At 48.1% G+C, this 12654-nt stretch overlaps 1 protein-coding gene across 1 annotated transcript in view; it reads left to right on the top strand.

Annotated features, from left to right (window-relative positions):
- The first annotated feature begins 2925 nt into the window (after positions 1-2925).
- MIDEAS (mitotic deacetylase associated SANT domain protein) overlaps positions 2926-12654 on the top strand; it is a 67173-nt gene continuing 57444 nt past the window's right edge. Inside the window, exon 1 of the mRNA XM_089906188.1 lies at positions 2926-3038. The gene's annotated coding sequence lies outside the window, so the exon portion shown is untranslated. The remainder of the gene's footprint in view (positions 3039-12654) is intronic.

The raw sequence follows: 12654 nt of genomic DNA, 5'->3' as shown, positions 1-12654 counted from the left end.
GAAAGATAACCACCACGTGGACAGAATGTTCTTGTAGCCCTGCAAGCAGTGTGGAGGTGATTCTTATCAGAGATAGTTCACGGCTTGCTCTTTGATTGTAGGACCACAAGCCTACATTTGGACTCTCACTGAAATCACCTATCCCTTCTGGCTGCCAGGGTTGAAGTCCCATCTTTCAAGCTCTCCTTCCAGGACTAGGTCCTGACTCCACAGTCACTGGTTGTGCCAGAGCCTTGGGGATCAGGGCAGATGCCCTGAGGAGGAGGAAGAGGGTACCTGGACAGATGTCAATCCTTGTGACACAAAGACATCTGCACATACTATCAGGTTGATGGCATCCAATACCAGGGCTGCCACGGACCAAGCAGCAACACACACCCTCTGACCTAGTTTAAATTCAAGGATGACCCTTATTCTGCAGAAGGGGTAAGGGCTGGGTCTTCTGTTCTTAGGATTTACATGTTACTCTTAGATCTGGTCCACGTCCCTGTCTCTTTCTCCATGTTCTGCTTTCCAGGTGAGGGAGCAGGAAGCCTGTGTGGGGTTGTCATCGGGTCCACAATGACTTCCTTCTCTTTTTCCTGTGCATTAGTTATCGATGCCTGTGTAACACATTACTCCAAAACATAGCAGCTTGAGACAACAAATATTTATCATCTTACAGTTTCTTTGGGTCAGGAATCCAGGCAGCTTAGCTGGATGCCTCTGCTACCAGGGCTCTCATGAGGCAGCTGTTGGCTGGGGTTGGCGGTCTCATTTGAAGCCTTGTTTGGCATGGGGGAAGGGGGAGGTATGCCTCTGCAAGCTAACTCATGTGGTTGTTGGCAGGTCTTGATCCCGGTCTACAGGGCTGCCTTAGGACATGGCAGGTAGCTTCCCCTACAGTGAGTGATCCAAGAAAGAGCAAGAAAGAAATAGAGCACCCAAGATGGAAGCCACATTAGGTTTTTTATAACCTAATCTCAGCAGTGACATCACATGACTTCTGCCATATGCTATTTGTTAGAATTGAGTCAATTAGTCCAGCCCACACTCAAGAAGAGGCAATTATATAGGGCATGAATACCAGGAGGAAGGGGATCACTATTAGCTGGGGGCTGTCTTCAAGTGTGCCTACCACAGGTTCTACACTTTGTGGAACTCCAGCAAATGCTACCCTACACAGAGAAAAAGCAATGTGTGTCTGTGCATACATAAATATCAGGCTTTCAAACATTTACATCGTCTGCTAATTATTCCTGGGCATGCAGAAATACTGAATATTCATGAAATTGTGACTGAGAATTCAGAATCACAGTAGTGAACAAAGAAATATTCTGCTCTTGTCCTAGCAAATATGGAGTATCACATGATTGTTTTTAGAAGTATATTCTCTCTACTCCTCTTGATTATGGCATTGCTTGCCTTAAGCGGAATGCATTAAGGAATTACTTCTATTTCAAAATTGAAATGGACAATCCCTCCACCACCAGCCCACAATAGTGTGATGTCATAAAAATTTCAGAGAATTATAATTATTGAGAGTATAATAATGCACTCATTTCTCAAAACAACGTTATTTTTCTTACATGATACATTTTGTATTTATAATGTGCCATTAATAATGTCTCAGTAGAAATCATAATTGTGCATAAAGGGCTGCAATGTGGGGGATTTCATGTTGCTAGGAGAGCTTCTATCTTCATACTCCTGGGTAAGTCTGCGTTTGTGGCTTCCCATTAGGTATTAACACAGACCCGGGGATCATTTCTCAGATGTTACTTTCTATCAATTTTACATCCACCTTTCTGGACAAAGCCTTCACTCAACTCTGCAGTTTCCTGTGCTTTAGTAAAAGGATGAAGCATTAGAATGGAAGATTCTGTGATCTGGCCAATGTGCTTGTAGAAGCAGTATTTGGGGAAAAAGGGAAAATTGTGGAGCCCTAACTGATGCTTTTGAACCACCTTTGAAAGGGTCCCTGTTTTCACAACAAGCTGCAATGAAGCTAACGTTACTATTAGGAAAGCCCTCCACTGCAGTTTCAAATGTCTTTTTTTTTTTTTTTTCCTCAACCACAGCAAAGGCTAACCCATTTTCTTTCCAGCTTTACCGGATCAGGAATTCTTCCTGAAAGACCGCTGTTTAACTACTTTGTTGCTATTTATCAGGAACCAAAGAGATGGCCTTTTGTTTTTGTAGTTTTGAATAGGGTGAGCGAATTTATTTTGGGCAATGATAAATTTCAGAATTACTACTGCCTGAAGCTCCTTTTGTCAGGACTCCACCCTACCCTCCAAGTCACTTTTGGTCCGTGACGAAATACGGAATGCATCAGGCCCCAAAGAGACCTGTGAGTTGACTGTAAAGGAGGAGGTGGAAATCGCGGGGGAGGATTAGAACAGAAACTATTTTTCAGCCCCAACTTGGGCGCTGAAATAGCCCCCTGAAGTCATAAACGCTGAACGTCCTGTTCCCTTATAATTAGTGGAAATGACGAAGGACAAGTGTGCAGATCTTTTGAGGGAATGTGGGAAGAGGAGACCCGCGTTTTAAGGCCCAGCTTAGGCATTATTTGGTGGGAAACAAAAACAAAGCAAAAACAAACACAGAGCACTGTGCTTTCCAACAGGACCTTCTAGCAGCAACACCAAACTGAAAAACTTTCTCCTTCCCCATCCTTTGTTTTTCCCGGAACCCCAGCTCTGGGTCCCTGAACCCCAACACCATCTTCCAGATACAGCCTGAGAGCAGCCTCGACCGCACTTCTTCGGCGCGGAAACCACCCTGCTGGAGCGAGCCTCCCCCAGAGGGGTGCAGGCTCCGCGGACTGCAGTCCGCTTCCCCCCGCAGCCGAGGGCGCGCAGAGCCGGGGGCGCGGGCGGCTGCAGGGCCCGGCGCGCCACCGCGCGAGCTGCTGGGTCACGGCCCGGGCCGCGCCACCCGTTCAGCGAGGAAGTGACGACTGCGCCGTCCCGAGAGCAACAAAGTTTGAGTCTGCGGGCCTTGCTCGCCTGCGCCCCGCGCCCCTCCGAGCGGCCCCGGGATCCAGCGCGCAGGTAAGCCGCGGAGCTCGGCAGCCCCTCCGCAGCCGGGGCGCCGACGCGGTGCCCGGAAACGTTCGGGGCAGGGGCTTGGCCGCGCGGGCGGGCATGTGGCGGAACGGGTAGGGCCGGTTGCGCGGGGCTTGCGTGCGAGGGGCGCTGCAGGGAGGGAGCTCGGCGGCCGGGATCCGGGCCCCGGGCTGCGCCCCTGTGGTCGCCGGTTTGTCGCGGGACTTAAACCAGCCAGGGCTGCAGCCGGGCCGCTCCGGGCGCCGTTGGCTAGCGGAGGGGTGCAGGGAAGGGGCCTCCCGTGTCCTGCGTCCGAGGCTAGTCCTCCGCCCGGCGCCCCCCATCGCGACAGGCTGGGCGCAGCGGTCCCCCAGTTCCCGCCCGGTGCTTCCCAAGGAAGCGTGGTCTTCCTCTTCGTAGCCCTTGCCGAGGTCGCAGGAAGGAAGTTAAAGGAACTTTCCCCCCATTTTTCTTAGCTTGGCCTGACAATGACGAAGAGCAGAGCAACTCGGAAGTTTGGGAAAACCTACGCATTTCCAAAATGCAAAACCAGAATTGCCCCTAAGCCCCCTTTGAACAAATCCCTCTGACTCCCCCACCCTTTCTCCTCCCACACCACGTCCCGAGCCTGACAGTAATCACTAAGGCCTAACACTTTGCAATTTAGCCGTAAAAGCTGTCAGCGCACCCACCTACATATGTGAGTGTTTTCTATATAAAACTCCAAAACCCGCTTCCAGTGGACTCTTTGAGGCATCTCACTCTTCTCTGTTTTCGAAAACTGCTAGGGCTGCAGGAATGTGCTTGGGAACTTTGATGGTGGTTCCCGCCGCCCTCGGTAGCCTCGTGGAGCAGGCTTTTTTTTTTTTTTTTAAGAACAGCTGAGAAGCTTATGACATCCCTGCATAGTAACTTGGGACTGGCGGGTCGGGCGGGTGGCGCCCTAGTTCCCTGGCTTGGAGTCTTCAACTGTAGCAGCAGCTGCGGCGGCGGCGGCGGGGACGCGTTGGTGTGTGCAGGAATGTACGTCCGTGCCGTGAAGACTCCTTTGACATGGGATGTCTAGAAGTTGAATGGTGCAGTTCCTAGCAGCAGCTTCCTGGCGGCCTGTGATTACAGCGTGATTGCACAGTCAGGCATTGTTGGCGTGGATGTTTATACACAGGCTATTGTGCAAGACCTCGGGGGCAGAGAACAAAATGCAGATTTGCATTGCAGATGCCCAGGACAGATCTGGGTCTGAGCTGCAGTCACCAAGTTCTTTTTGGCCTTTCACCTTAGCTAGGTGATTTATTTCCTCATTTATCCCTAAAACTCGGACAATTTGCCAAACGCCAGAGAAGTGAAGTGGACCCGGGAGGGCAGGATCTTTTCACTTCCACCTCTGGCAGCCTGAAAACTACCCCAGGAACTGTACCCTTATTTGTGCCTGTAGAAAATGTGGGATGATGTCAGCAGGAAAAGGAGATGGGAGATGGCTATCAACATCCCTAAACGGGAAAGCAGTTTGAATTAGCAAAATTGCATGGCAGCTGGATTGAGGCCTGGTTGCAAAGAGGACACGTCAGACGTGTGACTGTGCTGGTGAGCTAGACTTTGAGCCTTGAAGTGTCAGCTGCAGAAACTTAGTAGGTGGGTCCTAATTCCTTCATTGTGTTCTGGGCAAAGGGAAGAGTGCTGGGGCTTTAGGCTGTGTGTCTGTGCCAGTGTCGGGGGCGAGGGTCCGAGGGGGTGGGGGTGGGGGGGAGGCAGAGGAGTGACTCATGTTCATTTTCTCCAGAGGAACTCCCCCACCCCCTTCCTGAGCAAGGCCTGCTGCACAGGCCAGGGTGGGTGTCCTCACACCTCCTGAACTGCTGTGCTGCAGGAAGGGAGCTAAGCCTTCAAGTGTGGAAAGAAGGCAAACAGGTTCTCCTTGAGGGCCTCAGAGGTGGCTAACTGTAGTAGAGGGATTTAAAACACAGTCAAAAACATGTACAGGATGCATGCTGGGTCATTCTTCCCACATGCCAAATCTCAGCCCCCTCTCTCCCTGCCCTAGGTAGAGACTCTGCCGGAGTAGCACTCAGCCCTGCTAAGGGGACTGTGTGACTCGGCAGCAGGTACCGATGGCCTGGCACACCAGAGCTTCCCCATGCCTGGCCTTCTCCCCAGCCTAGTAACTGAGTTTCACCTGGTGGGAAAATGCTGTTTTGCAACCTCATGCCAGCTGCGTGTCACGGGCACAGTGACCATTTGTCAAACCAAAACATTAGGGCATATTCCCTGGCAGACACCTATGTGCTTCCAGAGACTCAAGGAAAAGCATGTGAAATCAGGACGTTTCTGGAAAGTCTGGGACTTCATACACAGTTGCCACAGGGGAATGAGGGTTAGAGCAAAAACACCACAGAAGTAGGAGTTCCCATGAGTTGCACAACCCCTTGTTTTGGGTACATTTGGGTTTTCAGTGAACTTGACTGTCAAGGTCCTGGTCAGCTGTATCACCTGACCATGGCTGCTTTAGTAAGAGCCTGCTGGTACCCAGAACTAGTCTAGAGGGGCGGGGAGGGGAGCATTCCCTTCTGACTCCAGCGGAAAGACAGCTTTGAGTTTGCAATCTTTTGTGTTCATGTAGACTGTGCAGAGACTAAAAGTGCCCAAAGGCCCCAGGGAGTGTGGGCAGGAGAGCAGGGGAGAGGGACCCCTAGAAAAGGCCAAAGAAGGAAGGACTCAGACCCCACCCCCCCACCCCCCAGAATTGTGGGGCCACCTGGAGCAGTTGCCCGTCCATGTCATCAGTTCAGCCTGGTTGATTTTTTTGCATAACTCATGCGTGCCCTTCCCTTGGCTTGCTCAGCTTTGCCTCTGTATTCACAGAACTTGCCCTGGAGTCGTACCCAGCCCAGTTTAAGACCGGAAATTTAATCCTGACTTCCTCTTCCACCTTACATAAATGCTGATTTATGGCCTAAAGTTACTGCCCAGTTCATGGCCCCAGAGCAGACCTGCCTACTGCCTCACTGTGCACAAGTAGGAACAATATAGAAAAAGCTCTGGATCAAAATGTGACCGATTTTTAAAAATCATTTTTATTGTTTTAAGAGGAGAAACTATTTGGGTAGTTAGGAAGCTCCCAGCAACTTTGACAAAAACTCCAAGGCTCCACTGAGAGAGGCAGATGGCAAAGTCCTCTGCAAGGGGATGGTCTTAGTATGGAGGCCTTTTATGCTCTCCGGGCCCAGTATTTATATTTCTGTTCATCTACCTCCTCCCAGCTGCCTCCCTACACCGCAATTCCATGTTTTGACATCACAACTAGCCTCCAAAAAAGGAGGCAGAACACCTCCAGCCAAAAGAGGGCATTCCAGACTCTGAAGAAAGTGCTGCAGTTTTCCAGATGCCCGGCAGTTCTGTCCTGCAAATTTGTTTCCTTCTTTAAAATGAGACCCCCTTCATTTCTCATTCTCACTGAAGCATCTCTTTGTGAGACCCTTCAACCTTTTTTTTCTTTGTCTACATGACACAGGGCAGTGCTTTACGACTTTCTCTCTCAAGTGCCACTTGAAATACACACAGGTCTTTGAAAAAGTCTGGGATAAAGGGCTCCTCTGTAATCTCACTTAAAATGCCTGTTTGCAAGGGTCAGCCTCCTGCTCAGCAACCTTCAGTGGCTCCCCACTGTCTGCACAGTAAGGATCAAACTTCTAGGATGGCAGTCAGGGCCTCCCACACAGGGGTCTGGCCTCCACTGCTCTCCTGCCCTAGCCCTTTGCTCTGACCTGGTGACCCACTCTGTGTGTTTGTCCACACTGCTTGTGGCAAGCATTCCTACCTTTCATGCTTCCCCGGAAGTCTGGAATGCCTCGTCTTTCCTCTCTCCTACTTGGCTCAGTCTTGCTCTCCTTTTTAGCCCTATTCATGTTGCCCTCCTTAAGAATGTCCCCTGTTCCACCCTGTGGGCCTCTCCCTGGAACTCCAGTAACATCCACTGGGGGCCCCTGATGAAGAATCCTTGAAACTTGGTCTAAAGGATTTTCAGCTTCTCCTTTGGACCATAGCTCCGATCATACCCTTCATTTAGCTTCTTAAATGTGCTTTTGGGTGGATCAGTGTTATCACTTTTCAACTAAACTGGAAGTCCTTGTTTTATGTATCTTTGTATTCCCAGCCCCGGGGTTCCTGGTGAATGTTGGATGATGAGGAAGATGCAGCAGATGCAGTGGCCTTCAGATATTGTTGGCTGTGCATAGGCACACACCCAAGCCAAGCGCCAAGGACCATGGTTCCCAGTCTTTTTTTTTGGCGGGGGGTGGGGGTGGGTGTTATTTATTTATTTATTTATTAACATCTTTATTGGAGTTTAGTTTCTGCTGTATCACGAAGTGAGTCAGCTATACGTATACATATATCCCAATTGGTTCCCAGTCTTTATTCTGAACATTTACCCAGCCCTGCCTCCTTCTGCCTGTTGGCCTCTCTCTGGGGCCTCCTAGCTTGGTACCTCTTGTTCAGCTTCTTTTCCAGCACCTCTTCCCCCTGGTTGCTAGACAGTGTCTGTCCAGCTTCGGCACTGGCTCCTCCTTGTCTTTATTTGGGCCTAGTTGATCTGCCCCAGGATGTCCTAAGCCTGAGCACTGGCTCTTTGGGGAGAGCATCCATTACCTGGGTTCCTCCAAGGGAACCAGACTGATAGAAGGAGGTAGGGCCAACTGTCAGACACACTTGTGAGGAAGGCAAAGAGATGCTTCCTGGTTGACCATAGCTTTGATTTGCCCAAATAGGTATTGACTTATAAAACTAGGCTAAACTATAAAACTGAGTCTTGGGGAGATCCTTGCTAAACCCTAACATCAGGTTTAACTAGGAGGATTCTGTTGTCTCCACCCAGTTCTCATGCTAGCAATCTCAACCTTGCCATATAAGCTAGATTCTTTCTTTTTTAATTGAGATATAATTCACATGCCATAAAATGCACCCTATACACTAAATTCCTTAAAAAAGATTTTTTTAAAATAAAATCTGGTAGATTCTTTTTTCCCCAGTTTTCTTCTCAGAAAGGTAATATACAACCCAATTGCCCATCAACAAACGAATGGATAAAGATGTGGTATATGCGTACAATGGAATATTACTCAGCCGTAAAAAAGAATGAAATTCTGCCATTTGCAGCAACATGGATGGACCTAGAGAATATTATGCCCAGTGAAATAACTCTGGCAGAGAAAAACAAATACTGTATGATACCACTTATATATGGAATATGAAAAATAATACAAATGAAGGTATATGCAAAACAAAAACAGACTCACAGACATAGAAAACAAACTAGTGGTTACCAAAGGGGAGAGAAAAGTGAGGGGGACAAGTTAGGGGTATGGGATTAAGAGATATAAACCAGTATGTATGAGATAGATAAGCAACAGGGATATATTATATAGCACAGGGAACTATAGCTGTTATCTTGTAATAACTTAATGGAGTATAATCTGTAAAAATACTGAATCAGTATGCTATACACCTGAAATTAATAAAATACTGTAAATCAACTATACTTCAATTTTTAAAAAACAGGTAATACATATCTGTAGTTCAAAATTCAAAAGATGTAAGTTATACAGTGTAAAGTAAGTCTCAAAAATAATTTCAATATAGACAATAGATTACTATACAGATATATACATACGTATAAAAATGCAATGGAATTAGAAAAATAAATGTGTATTTTAACCTTGAGGGAAGGAAGACCTTCTTAAGAAAGAGACAAAACAGAACTTATAAGAAAATACTGATAAATTTGATAACATAATCCTTTGAAAAAATAAATTTTCCATCCTCTATCGTTCCCCATTTCTTCATTCTGTCAGTGTCCCTGTCTTAGGCAACTACAGTTTGTCATTTTTCAGCTATGCTTCCAGATGTAGCTTTTGCACATAGAAGAAAGTATGAATCTATAAACAAATGCTGGCATACTCTACACAGCATTCTGCATTCTGTGTTTTTCATTTTTAATGTGTCTTGGAAGTTATTCTATATCAGTGCTCATAGAGCCACCTCATTTTTTCCATTGGCTAAATTGTATTCCACTGTATGAAAATGCCATCAATTATTTAACTAGTCTACTACTGAAGAACGTTTGGGCTGTTCCCAGTCTTTTGCTATTACATACAATGTTGCAGTCAATATGTTGAATTCACTTTTAATTGAAAATTCTTGATGAACATAAAAGGGGTGAAGCTGGGATTTACCTAGAAAACTTTCTGAAAAATTATGCATAAACTGCACTTAATAAACCAATAGAATCTGCTGTTTCACAAAATAATCAATTTTTAGAACTGTAGAACCTTCTATAACTTTTAGGACCTTTGGGACTGCTATCATCCCGCCTCTCTTTTTGTTTTTTATTGGATTTTTCTGGCTGCATTGGGTTTTTGTTGCTGCATGGGTTGTTTTTCTCTAGTTGCGGTTGCACGGGCTTCTCACTGCAGTGGCCTCTCTTGTTGAGGAGCACGGGCTCTAGGCACGCGGGCTTCAGTTGTTGTGGTGCACGGCCTTAGTTGCTTCGCGGCATGTGGGATCTTCCTGGACCAGGGATCGAACTCGTGTCCCCTGCATTGGCAGGTGGATTCTTAACCACTGTGCCACCAGGGAAGTCCCCCGCCTCTGTTTTATAGTAACTGCAGTAACAGCATCTCAGAGAATTTAAATCTGGGAAGGGAACCTACAGTAACTCACTTTTAACTAAGGGTCAGAGACGATAATTGACTTCTCTAAGGTCACACAGCTGCAAAATGGAAGAGTCAGGCACAAACCCCACATTCCATTTCTTTTCACCATCTTGCATTGATCATCTTAGTCATCACAATCATCAGTTCCAGCCTATTTGTAAACCAAGGATTTTGTTTACAATTCCATCTCTTTAGTTTCCTTAAGGCAGTACACAAAGATTTAAAAAGAAGAAACTTGACAAAAAACAAAACCAAAAACCAGGGTTGGAGTGAGGTCTTTAAGAAGAGGGATGCTAGAAGGCCCAGGAACACAGACTTAGCACCCCTTGGGCAGCCAGTTAACGCAAGGCTAACTGTCCTCACTGGGCATTTACAGAAGAGCTGCAGCGCTCTCAGCACTGCATGTGGCACAACAAGGGGTGCAAAGCAGGGTCCCACTTGCCCCTTCTCTCCAGGAGGCTGACAGTCAGCTTCTGAGATAGGTTGTAGTCAGAGGGAAAAACAGACTCAGGGTGGATTAGTCACTTAAGAACGGAATTTGGTGGAGTTGCATTTTCTGGGGGTCAGGTTCTAAAGTCAGTGTGTAAAGTGAAAAATAAGAATATAATCAAGATTAACCTTGAAAGTCCCTTAGGAGGGCACCAGGTAGGCGGCAGACATACTGGCTCTTGATACTTAGATTCATCTTAGGCTGTTCCTCTAGTTCTGGAAGAAGTTGCAGTTTCCAAGGTCAAGCAGCAGATGAAGTGTCTTGAATTTGGGGGCTCTGTAGTATGAAATATGTGTGTGTTCAAATACTACAGTCTCACTCAGCATGCCGAGATACTTATACTGTGATATTCCGCAGGCAGCAGGCAGCAGGCTCAGGGCTCTTAGCCCGTGCTCACCCCTGAATAGATGGAGGGTTTATAAGTTAGGAAATGACCATAGGACGTTAAGCAAAAAAGGCTCTTTGAACAGGTGAGCAGGGTGCAACGGAGAGATCCATGGAGTGGGTTTTAACTGCAGGATTGCAGAGGAAGGACTTATGCTTGGGGTGACCTGTCATTGCTGTGGGGCTGGGCGAGGGCAGTGCCATGTGGAGCAGACACTTTTCTCTGCTCTAAGGCCCTAGCCCTCCACATCCGCTCTCCTTCTCTCCCCTTCCCCTGCTTCCCTTCCCCAGCCTCCCTATTGCAGGCCATCGTAAGGGGCCTGCAAGGAATCTACCTCATGAGTCTGTGTCTACTTCCTCTGTGGCCTCCCAGTAGCATGTGCTTTGGGACAACTTAGGAGCCAAATCCACTCCCCGATCCCCACTTCCACTTGCACTAGAGGTGAGGAAAGGCTCAGGATTTCCTCCAAGGAGCCTGGCTACCCAGCTGGCATTTAGGATCTGAATTCCCAGTTATGGAGAAAAAGAAACCTGGCCACAGCAGTAGCAGTGGAACCCTGCCCATCATTGTTTATAGAGTGCTTTCCCCCACATTCTTCCTTCTTTTACTCACTCATGCTATATGCATTTTTTGAGTCCCTACTGTGTGCTTAGCTCTGTGCTAGGTACTGGGGATGCCTCCCCCTTCAAGGTGTTCACGGTCTGTGAGGGAGACAGACACACACAAAAGCCAAGAGCCATTAGTGCCATGGATGTCAATGTGAAACTGTTCAGGGGTCTGCAGGGCTCAGATTCTGCCAGGCCAGAGGAGAGAGGACCGTTAGGAAAGGTCTAGGACGGCCCCAGTGCCTTGCATGGTCCCTGTGCTCAGGGAAGCCTGGGGAATTAATGAATAAGAGGCTTTCTGGAGAAAGTGGTGTGTGAGCCAAGTCCTGAGAAGCGAGTAGGCGTCCACCAGGTGGCAAAGGGGGTCAGGGCATTCTAGGCACAGGGAGCAGCTCAGGCAGGGCCTGGAGTGGAGGCGTGACACAACACGGTCTTCTCCAGCAGCTGCAAGCAGCGGGTGTGATGGAGCACGTGTAGGAGGGGGTGCAGAAAGGACAGACAGGGGCCAGGTCACGGGCCAGCCATTTGTGTCAGTGGAGAGATTTAGACCTTACTCTGAGGGCACTGGGGAGCCACTGAGGACTGATTGTGTGTGTGTGTGTGTGTGTGTGTGTGAGTGAGGGTGGGAGAGGATCAGATTTTCTTTTTAAAAGGTTACTCACTGTGATGTGGAGGATTGACTGGAGCTGGGGAAAAATGGGCAGTAAAGAGACCAGTGAGGAGGTCATTGCAGGAGGTCACTGTGGTCCCTGGGGTGAGATGGAGGAGTCTGAGCCAGAGCGGTAGGGGAGGGAGAAGCTGGATTAGGAAGGTGTCGAGGGAGTTGGGTTGACAGGCCTTGAGGACCAACCAAATGAATAGAGCAAGGGAGAAGTTGAAGTGTTTCCTTAGGTTTCTGCTTGAAACAAACAAGGAGGAGCAGCTTTGAGGGAAGAGACAATGAGTCTAATTTTGTACATGTTGAGTTGGAGGTGCCTCCGGGACACCCAAGAAAGCAGTTCTAGTGGGCAGTTGGACATATGGGTCTGGGGCAGGAGACTCCCCCAAGGGATGGCAATGGGCAGCACTGCCCCTTCCACGAACTCTAACCAAGCTACCCCAAATAAACATCATTTAAGTAAAAATGATTACTTACTGTACAGCTACAGCTTCAAGACAAGTTCCAGACAAACCCAATTACCTCCCAGTAGCCCCCTCTGTCTGTCAGACACTCTGGAACAGACACTTGGGAATCACCAGAACACAGAAGGTGGTTGGAGCTTGGGGAGCTGATGGCATCACCCATGGAGAGCATGCAGTAGGAGGCAAGGGGATCACCGTTTAAGGGGTACGGTACTAGGCAAGTCAGCAACGGAGACCAGGAAGGAACCAATGGTGAGGAAGGAAGAAAACCAGGAGAGCATGATGTCATAGATGTCAAAGGAGGAGGGAGCTT

This window comes from Delphinapterus leucas, chromosome 2 (genome assembly GCF_059928025.1).
Source record: "Delphinapterus leucas isolate spDelLeu-1000000601 "Yukka" chromosome 2, BTC_Dleu_Yukka2, whole genome shotgun sequence".
Taxonomy (NCBI): Eukaryota; Metazoa; Chordata; class Mammalia; order Artiodactyla; family Monodontidae; genus Delphinapterus; species Delphinapterus leucas.
The sequence above is the reverse complement of the archived record's forward strand: the minus strand, read 5'-3'. Positions and strand labels throughout refer to the sequence as shown.